A 10101-nucleotide genomic window follows, 5' to 3' on the forward strand; every position below is an offset into this window, starting at 1 on the left:
GAACTCACGGCCTCATACTTGCGATTGTTTTCCCTATATATATCATCCCCTTTGAGGTACATCAGTTGTTCCTCCAAATATTGGAGTCATTTTTCAGCTTCAGTCAGACCTACGGGAAGGTTGACCTCTTGTGCTCCCACAAAAGGTGATGGATTTTCATTCGCGAAGTCATTCACAAATTCATGAGGCACTTCATTTTCTGCAGGAGGCAACCTAGTTTCTACAGCAACAATTCGGCCCTCGATCGTGTTGAGGCGATTATACACTTGGTCTTGGCTAGCTTGGAGACGAGTTAACGCGGCTAGGATTAGATCATTACCATTCAGTGGTTGTCCATTGACACTTGCGTGACTAGGTCCAGGCATCTTGAAAAACTGGATAAGAGATCGACAACGAATCAAAACACTATCGACCATTCTACCACACTTACTCAAAGAAAGGTTTGACTTGTGAAGTGGGAGTGTGCCACTTGTGTCAAGTGAGGGTTGAAGAAATGACAAAGTTTGGAAATGTTGGTCCTAGTCAAATATAATGTAGGTATAGGAGTGGATTCGAAGTGAGGTTTTGAAATGGGCTTCGAAGCCTGAATTTTGACTCGACAATTGGACAGAGTTTCGACTAGTTTTGCGCTAAATTTGGCCTTTTTCGAAAATTTACATTTTAAAAGAGGCTTTGATTTTACAAAATTCGTCATGGTTTCGTTTAGAAAATGGTGATCACATATAATACAATCATTTATACATGCATTAAAATGGGATGCTAAGTGCATTTACAAGGGTTTTGGTTTAAAGGGTTGGTTGCTATACCGAACAATCAAACCCGAGGTCCGTGGAGAGGCTCGTACCAAACAGGAGTAAGGCCGATTCCTAGTCCATTTCCTCAAGTAGTGAAAGTCCTTGATACAAACAGGAGTAAGCATCATGGTATGGTTGACGTCAATCGCTATTCATTCTTAGGCCCAAATAAGAATTTGGACCGTCTAGATGGGACGATTGGTCGAATGGGTTCGGTTGGGCCTAGGAAGGCCGAATAAACGATCTAGGAAGACCGAGTTATGAAAACCGACAACTGTTTTGTACAAACTATTCCCTAACCTTGTCAAAGTTTCACCCTTGGCTACACGTAAGTGTATTATTCCTCAGCGGAGTCGCAAAACTGTGGACGCGGGCCCACGGGGGTTGCTCGGGTAGAAAACGATCAAGCTTTGCATTTGTGGAGTCGCCACCAATTTATTGTGGAAAATTGGAAACCGTTGGAATACCTTGTGCCATGTCAAGACACAAAGTAGTGACATGAACACCAAGAACTCGTTACCCTTAGCATTCTATGTCTAGAATGACTCTCGTGGATGCCAATGAACACGGATGTTCACAGAGATCTGAAGTAAGGGGTGAGGGTACATATTAGGAAGCTCTTTTGATCGAACACCTAATACCGCCCGCCTCGATAGCGGCCTCTACTAAGGTTTGTCTAAGTAACCGAATTGGGGGTTTGTTTTGTTGATTTAGCTAAACTAATGTAGCGAAAAGTAAAGAAATAATGTGTATAAAATGAGTATAAAATATAAGGGAAAATAGCGAGGATTGTCGGTTCACCATGATCTAATAACGATCAATGGTAGGGTCAAAGACTTTGTCAAATTACGGTCTGAAGGGCAGTGATAAGGTGCTCTCGGTCCGCTAATCACCCTAGAAACTTTCTAATATGCTCTCGCTCTATTTAAATGTTGAATCATATAGTTTATATGTTTATGTTTTGATGATGTCAAGGTGTTTTACATTTTATATACTTGTTGCGTGTAATCGTTTGTTAAGTATTTTAGAACTAACCTATTACGAGCAACAAAGAAGAATGTGACATTTGCGTAAGAAGTTCAAGCCTTCATTCAAGATCAAACGATTCAAGATTCATTCAAGAACTATGTGAAGACAAAGTTCGTCTAAAGATTAATCAAGCTTGGATGATGACGTAGCCTACACTCGAAGATCTCCTTGAAGATTAGAATAGTATTGGTGATTATCTCGTAATGGTAATCAAGAATGAGTTTCTTGGATTAGTAAAGTTATAGCTTTGTAGCTATAACATTACTAGTAAAAGAGCTCAATGTTATAGCTCTTCTACTATAACATTGAAATGCTGAGTTTTTGTACACGACTTATAATTGTTTCGAAAATTGTTTTTTAATTGTTTAAAGTTTGTTTTAAATGTTTTAATAAAAGTATTTATATAATAAAGCCCGGTTTAGTGAGGAGTCCGGTTTTATAGTAAACGTTGATTGGTAGTCTTGATGGATCAACTTATGAGTTGGACCTTGCTACTAATTAGGGTTTCTGTATAGCCTCTCTTAAAACCTAAATTCTAATTATATGTTAAGACTAGGGTTTGCGCGAGTCACAAGGCACATGAGCCGTGACATCTCGTGTTACCTAGGATATATTAGGTAAAGATTTTATTATATAATAATATCTTTACATATCTTACTTAATATATTTGTTTATGGTAAAAGATATACTTGTTTTAGAAAATCTTATCAGAATCTTAGAATTTATAGTAAAGATAATATTTGGAAAGATTATATTCTATCTTTTATAATATTCTTTATTATCTTTTAAAGCTTTTAGGAAAGAGATAATAAGAAGATATAATTTGTTTCTATATCTTATTATTTTCGGCTATTAGGGTTTGACAAAACCGTGTAGCTTACTCTTCCTTCTCCTATAAATACTTTGTTATTTACAACATCTAAAATAGAGACCTTAAGCATAAAAATTGATTTTAATTTTAAAAAGCAAAACCGTGTGTTTTAAACAGAAAAACCGATTTGCTATTTTGAAAGGTCGTGTGTCATAAAACTCGCATACTCGTTCTTTATTTATAGTTATAAGATAATAGTGCTTAGTTGAATTCTTAACTTGTTCATTAACGTGAACCTTTGTTAGAATCGCTAGTGCTTTCTTATTAACGTAAGTTAGTCACTCGAGTATTTAACGGTACTCATTGAGTTACAGCTAGAGTTAGTTGTACGAGTTGGGTTAGTAAATTTGTAATCCGTAGAAAGGTACTAAATTTATTAATCGAGAATAGTGGACGTAGGTTTCGACTTGTGAAACTGAACCACTTCAAAACCCTGTGTCTCTTCGTTCTTTCGTTTGTTTCGTTTATTACGTTTACCTTCATTAGTTGATCAGTTAAAGTTTAATCAATAAACTTTAAATAATCAATTACATTAGCATAATCGAAAAAGCTTTCAAAAAGTTTTAAATCCTCAATTCACCCCCCCGCCCTCTTGAGTATTTTGGATCAATAGACTCTTCAATTGGTATCAGAGCCTCGTGCTCTTGATTGCCTAACCGCAAAGAGGCTGATCTATCTTGTTTTTCATTTATCTTATCGTTTTATATTCCGCTGCCTATCACGTGATAAATGGATTCCAAATATCTCAAGTGTCCCGTCTTTGATGGGAAGAATTATGGATTGTGGAAAAACATGATGACTCACTATGTGAAAGGACACGATTGGGAGTGCTGGAGGATTATTCAAAACGGACCACACAAAATTCTTGTGGCATTCGAGGAAGGCACTACCTATGAAAAGAAAGAAGAGGACTATGTCGAGGCCGACTACAAGAAAGCAGAAAAGAACTCCAAAGCAATAAGTCTTCTGCAAAACGGAATGACTTCTACCGAGTTTGATCGGTTCTCTTCATGTTCCACGGCCAAGGAGATATGGGATGGGCTCGAATTAGCTTATGAAGGTACTTCCATTGTTAGGAAGCACCGAATTGATTTGCTTATGCAAAAATATGAGCTATTCATCATGGAGCCTAATGAGTCCTTAGATAGTATGTCCGCAAGGTTTTCAAGTATAATAAATGAATTAAAAAACCTAGGTAGGAAATTCTGTACCGAGGATATTGCTAGAAAGGTTCTTAGGAGCCTTACTAAGAAGTGGCTTGCTAAGGTCACTGCAATGGAGGAATCACGAGATCTTGAAACCCTATCCTATCAAGAACTCATTGGTGCTCTCATGGCCCATGAAATTACTCTAAACAAAGATGACGCTGAACCAAGTCGCAATAAGAGTATGGCCTTAAAGAGCGAAGAAGTTGACTCTGAACTAGAGGATGAAACTGTCTTGTTTGCACGCCGTTTCAAAAATAAGATATTTCGAAACAGACAAACAAAATCATCCTATAACAACAATAACAACAAGTCATTCAACAAAAAGGTTAATGACTCAAAGTCATCTTTCGCAAATAGAGGCTGCTTCAAGTGTGGTGAATCTGGTCATATGATCAAGGATTGTCCAACATGGGAGAAGATAAAGGACAAGACGAAACGTGAGAAGACAAAGAGAGAATTCAAGCAAGTTATGATGGCTTCGTGTTGGGGAGACCTTGACTCTGAAGATGACGAAGTAGCAAACCTTTGTCTCAGCAGTGTTAGTCTTGACCTAATATCCGACAGCGACGATGAAAGCACAATCTCTCATTCAAACTACTGCTTTCTTGGAGAATCAGATGAAGACGACGATGAAGAGGTAAGTTATCTTGAGCTTAAAAAAACGTGTTAGGAAATTATTTAAAAGTGCCTTAATTGAATTCTTTAAACAATCTCTTGATAAGTGTCACGAACAGGATTTGGAATTGAAAGATCTAAAGGAACAGATTCTCGAAATCGCGGAAGAAAATCATACTCTCAAGACTAAAGCTAAGAAGTTGAAATCTAAAGTTATAACTGAGAAAGCTACAACATTAGATTCTACTATGGCTGAAAAGAAGGAATTAGAGTCCAAAGTTATAGCTAATGAAGCTATAACTTCCGACCTAAAGCTTAACATCAAGCACCTTCAAGCCAACGTTATAGCTAATGAAGCTATAACTTTAGAACTTAGAAAAGTCAAAGAACTTTTGGAAACTAAGGTCACATCTAATGAAGAAGTTATCTTAGATCAAAAGAAAGAGATAGATTCTCTTTCAAAGCAATTGAAAGAATCTAAGACCGATATGATCAATGTTAAGAAACACCACACCGATGTTGTGTTCATTCTTAACAAACGATTCCAAGACTTTCGTGACAACTTTAAAAAGGACAATGATGTAGATCACACAAAATGTCAAGAGGAAATTAAAACCCTAAAAGACCTACTTCTACACGCTAGAAAGGTCCATGATAAGTGGGAAGGTAGCACAAAAGTCTTAAACTTCCTAACCGAACAATCTGATAATAATATGAAGATGGGGTTAGGACATGAGTGCTATAGCCGTAGAGATCACTCTAAATGCAAATCAACACCTTCGGATTTTGATTTTAGAAAAAGGAAGTATGCTGATCTTCCTGAATATTTGATTTGAAATTACTGTGGTCATACGGGACATATCCAAATCAATTGTGTCAAAAAGGCTCATGATTTACGAAAAAATGCCGAACATGCGAAAACTGTTGACACAGTTGTCGAGGATAAGGAAACTCCCACTAACGAACCTAACGAAGAAAGGAACAATAAATTTCGTTGGTTCTATGACATGGCCTTTGACTACTCTAAGAGACTTAGCACTTCACAAAACCCTTGTCGACCTCAACCTAGTAAACCTATTCACAAGGGAAGTAGTCATGAGAGACCTAGAGAAATTCCTAGACCTAGAGAAAACCCTAACCCTAGAACTCCTCCTAAGCGAAACAAACCTAAGGTTAGAAAAACGGTCATTAAACGTGTTTGGATTCGAAAGGATTTAGTATATAGAGTAACTAATCATAAAGGACCCAACTTAGCTTGGGTACCTAAAAACTGTATCTAATCTTTTCTGCAGGGTGAAGTGAAAGAAAACAATCAGTGGTATCTTGATAGTGGATGCTCAAGACACATGACCGGAGACAAGAATCTGTTTCTTTCACTCAAGCCCTTTCATGGAGGAAAAGTGACGTTCGGGGACAATAAAAAGGGAAAAGTAATCGGAGTTGGCAAAATCGGAATTTCTAAGTCTCACGCAATCAGTGATGTTTATCTCGTGGATGGTCTAAAACATAACTTGCTAAGCATATCTCAACTATGCGACAAAGGTAACAAAGTAGTGTTTCATACTGATAGTTGTCGCATTATTATCGAAGGAACTAGCAATGTTATTCTAGAAGGCCACAGGAAAAGAAATGTTTATATGGTAGATTTAAATGCTGTGCCTACTAACTCTTTTTCATGCATGAAAGTTACTCTTGATGATCCTTGTTTATGGCATAAACGGTTTGGTCACATTAGCTCACTAACCTTGAACAAGCTCAAGAAGTGGGACTTGGTAGAAGGATTACCTAAGATCAAGTTCGACCAAGAAAATATGTGTGATACGTGTGCAAGGTGCAAACAAGTAAGGTCATCGTTCAAACCCAAAAGAGTAGTAAGCACAAATCAAGCCTTGGAATTAGTACACATGGATTTATGTGGACCTATGAAGGTAAGGAGTAGAGAAGGATCCATGTACGTCTTTGTTCTTGTAGACGACTACTCAAGGTATGTATGGCCTATCTTTCTTCACTCAAAAGATGAAAGTTTTGATGAATTTGATTGTCTTATAAAACTTGTTCAAAACAAATATAAGACTAATCTTGTATCTATTCGTACGGATCATGGCACCGAATTTGACAACCAACCTTTTATAGAATATTGTAGAGTTAATGGTGTAGGTCATAACTTTTCTGTACCAAGAACTCCTCAACAAAACGGTGTCGTTGAACGTATGAATAGAACTTTAGAAGATATGGCACGTACAATGCTTCTGTGTAGTGGTTTACCTCGTAATTTTTGGGCTGAAGCCATAAGTACTTCTTGCTACATCCATAATCGTGCTTTGATCCGACCTATCCTCAAGAAAACCCCCTACGAACTTCTTAGAGGTCGAAAACTTAATATCTCCCATCTTCGTTGCTTTGGGAGCAAGTGGTTTGTGCATAATAACGGTAAAAACCGTTTAAGCAAATTCGACCCTAGAAGAGATGAGGCGATTTTCATAGGATACTCAGATCATAGCAAGGCTTACAAAGTCTTCAATAAAAGAACTCTTTGTATTGAAGAAAGTGTCCACGTTATTTTTGATGAAGATAACGTGTTCGATAAGCCTTTACAGGATGAGGAAGAAGACTTGGATGAACCCGACTTTCGTCTTTCAAGAGACGACCCCCCGGAATTGGAATTAGAGGATAACGAAATTGAGGGAATAAGTGATGAACTTATTCGTTCCTCAAAAGATAAAAATGAGAAAGGCAAAGTTATAGTTGATGATACTATAACATTGACTCAAGACAAGAACTCCCAAACCAATGTTATAGATGATGTTACTGTAACATTGAATCCAAATCAAGGTGTAGAGTCCGAGGTTATAATCGGCTCAAATACAACACCTGGATTGGATTCAGGGGGAACTTCCTCTAATTCCGAACCAAATGAAGTCGGGACAAGCTCGAATAACGAGGAAGAACCAAGCACTTCAACGAAGTGGAAATACAAGAACTCACACCCCATGGACAATATTCTTTGAAATATTAAGAAGGGTGTTCAAACAAGACGTTCCTTGAACAATTTCTGCTCTTTCTACTATTTTCTGTCCATGATCGAACCAAAGAATATCAATGAAGCTCTCGCTGAATCAGATTGGATTATAGCTATGCAAGAAGAGCTTCAACAGTTCGAAAGAAACAAGGTTTGGCATTTAGTTCCTAGACCAAAAGATCGTTCAGTCATTGGAACTAGGTGGGTCTTCAGGAACAAATTAGATGATGCCGGAGTCATTGTCAGAAACAAAGCAAGATTGGTGGTCCAAGGATATAATCAACAAGAAGGAATAGATTATGACGAGACTTTCGCACCAGTTGCTCGTCTTGAAGCTATTAGACTTCTGATAGCATTCGCCGCACACAAGGGAATGAAACTCTTCCAAATGGATGTCAAGACGGCATTCTTAAACGGTTATTTACAAGAGGAAGTGTTCGTTGAACAGCCCCCTGGTTTTAAGAATATCAAATTTGAGGATCACGTTTTCAAATTAGATAAAGCCCTATACGGATTGAAGCAAGCACCTAGGGCTTGGTACGACATATTATCTAAGTTTCTACTTGACAGTGGATTTAGTAGAGGATTCGTCGACAAAACCCTATTTCTGAAAACTGAGGGTTCTGACCTTTTGGTTGTTCAAATATACGTCGATGATATCATCTTTGGATCGACCAACCGAAGCCTATGCAAATATTTTTTTGAGTTGATGACTTTCGAGTTCGAGATGAGTATGATGGGAGAATTGAAATTCTTCCAAGGCCTACAAATACAACAAACAAATGAAGGCATTAAGATCCATCAACAAAAATATATCAAAGAGTTGATACGGAAATTTGGAATGGAAAATTCACATGCTATGCCTACTCCAATGGTCGAGAACAAGAAATTGACATTAGATGAAAATGGTAAATCAGTTGATGAAACTACTTACCGTGGGATGATTGGGTCACTGTTATATTTGACCGCAAGTAGACCTGATATTATGTTTAGCGTATGCGTTTGTGCGAGATATCAATCATCTCCCAAAGAATCGCATATGACGGCCGTAAAACGGATTTTACGTTATTTAATTGGAACGGCCAACTTATACATATGATATCCAATGGATTGCAATTTTGATCTAGTCGGTTATTCTGATGCCGACTACGCAGGATGTTCTCTAGACAGAAAAAGCACGTCGGGTGTCGCCACCTTTATCGGACCGTGTATCATCACGTGGGGTTCGAAGAAACAAAATTCGGTTGCCCTCTCAATCACTTTGAAGCCGAATATATTGCTGCAGGACTGGTATGTACTCAACTTTTATGGCTTAAGCAACAATTACGTGATTATGGTGTTGACGTCAGATGTATTCCTATTTTATGTGATAATACTAGTGCGATAATTATTTCTAAAAATCCCGCACAACATTCACGTACCAAGCATATTGAAATAAGACACCATTTTATACGAGACCATGTTGAGAAGGGGAATATAAAACTTGAATTTTGTAGTACTGAAAAACAATGGGCAGACATTTTGACAAAATCATTAGCTAGAGAACGATTTGAGACTTTACGGTTGAAAAATCTTTTTATGACTGACTAGTTAAGTTAAGATTGTATGACTGTGTCCGTATATTGCGTTGCATGAATAATTTCGTTTATAGAAATATTTTTATCATAAAATTCTATTTGCTATTTAGAATTTAATTGTTATACAAACTTATTCTTTATCACAATAAACAAAACACACCATATTTTTATCTTTCCAATTCATAAAAATCTTCCAAATAGCTCTCATATACACGACTCATACTTCCTACATAAAATCAATTTCCTAATTCTTGTCTTATCACCATAAATTCCTATACCTATCATAATACCTATTCCTAATTAAAGACACTTACCATAATTGACTTCCACTTGTTAACCCTATACCTAGCCTACACCTATTTCTACCCTCCTTATTGCGTGTTACCCGTCCACCCAACCCCACTTGCATACTTTTCCTTCCTTCAAACTTTTACCTGTTGGGGCTGGTGTCCTTTACAGTTAGTGCAAGGACTTATAAATCTCTAAAAGGATCAAAGGGTATACTTTTGTATTATAATCAGTTGGTCCACGTTTATCAATAACGGTTGGCTTGCTAGATAAGTTTGACGTTATTGTCATACAGATGGCGGTGATCAACTGGTCCCTAAAAGTCACACCTATAGGATACGTTTGAGAGATGTGACGGTATGAAAATACAGTCATGTTGATGCCAAAGTTGACTAAGCAGTTAGTCGGAGTCATTGACTAATAATTAGTCAAACGCGATGTTGAGATGATTATTTAATACGGATTAAATAATAATGGCTAAGGCGAATTAAGCAGTTAATTCGTAAATTAAATATAAACGATTATATTTGATTAATGTATATTGAATCAATTATACAATATTGTCTTTGTCGGACACGTATTATTATATCGACTAATTCATGTTGTTAGACGATATTTTAATAACCGATAACCGATGACGATTTATAATAAAATCGTGTCATATACATTTAGCGAATTTCGAGTCGGACCACGAGTTAAA

The sequence above is a fragment of the Silene latifolia genome, chromosome X (assembly GCF_048544455.1).
Source record: "Silene latifolia isolate original U9 population chromosome X, ASM4854445v1, whole genome shotgun sequence".
Lineage (NCBI taxonomy): Eukaryota > Viridiplantae > Streptophyta > Magnoliopsida > Caryophyllales > Caryophyllaceae > Silene > Silene latifolia.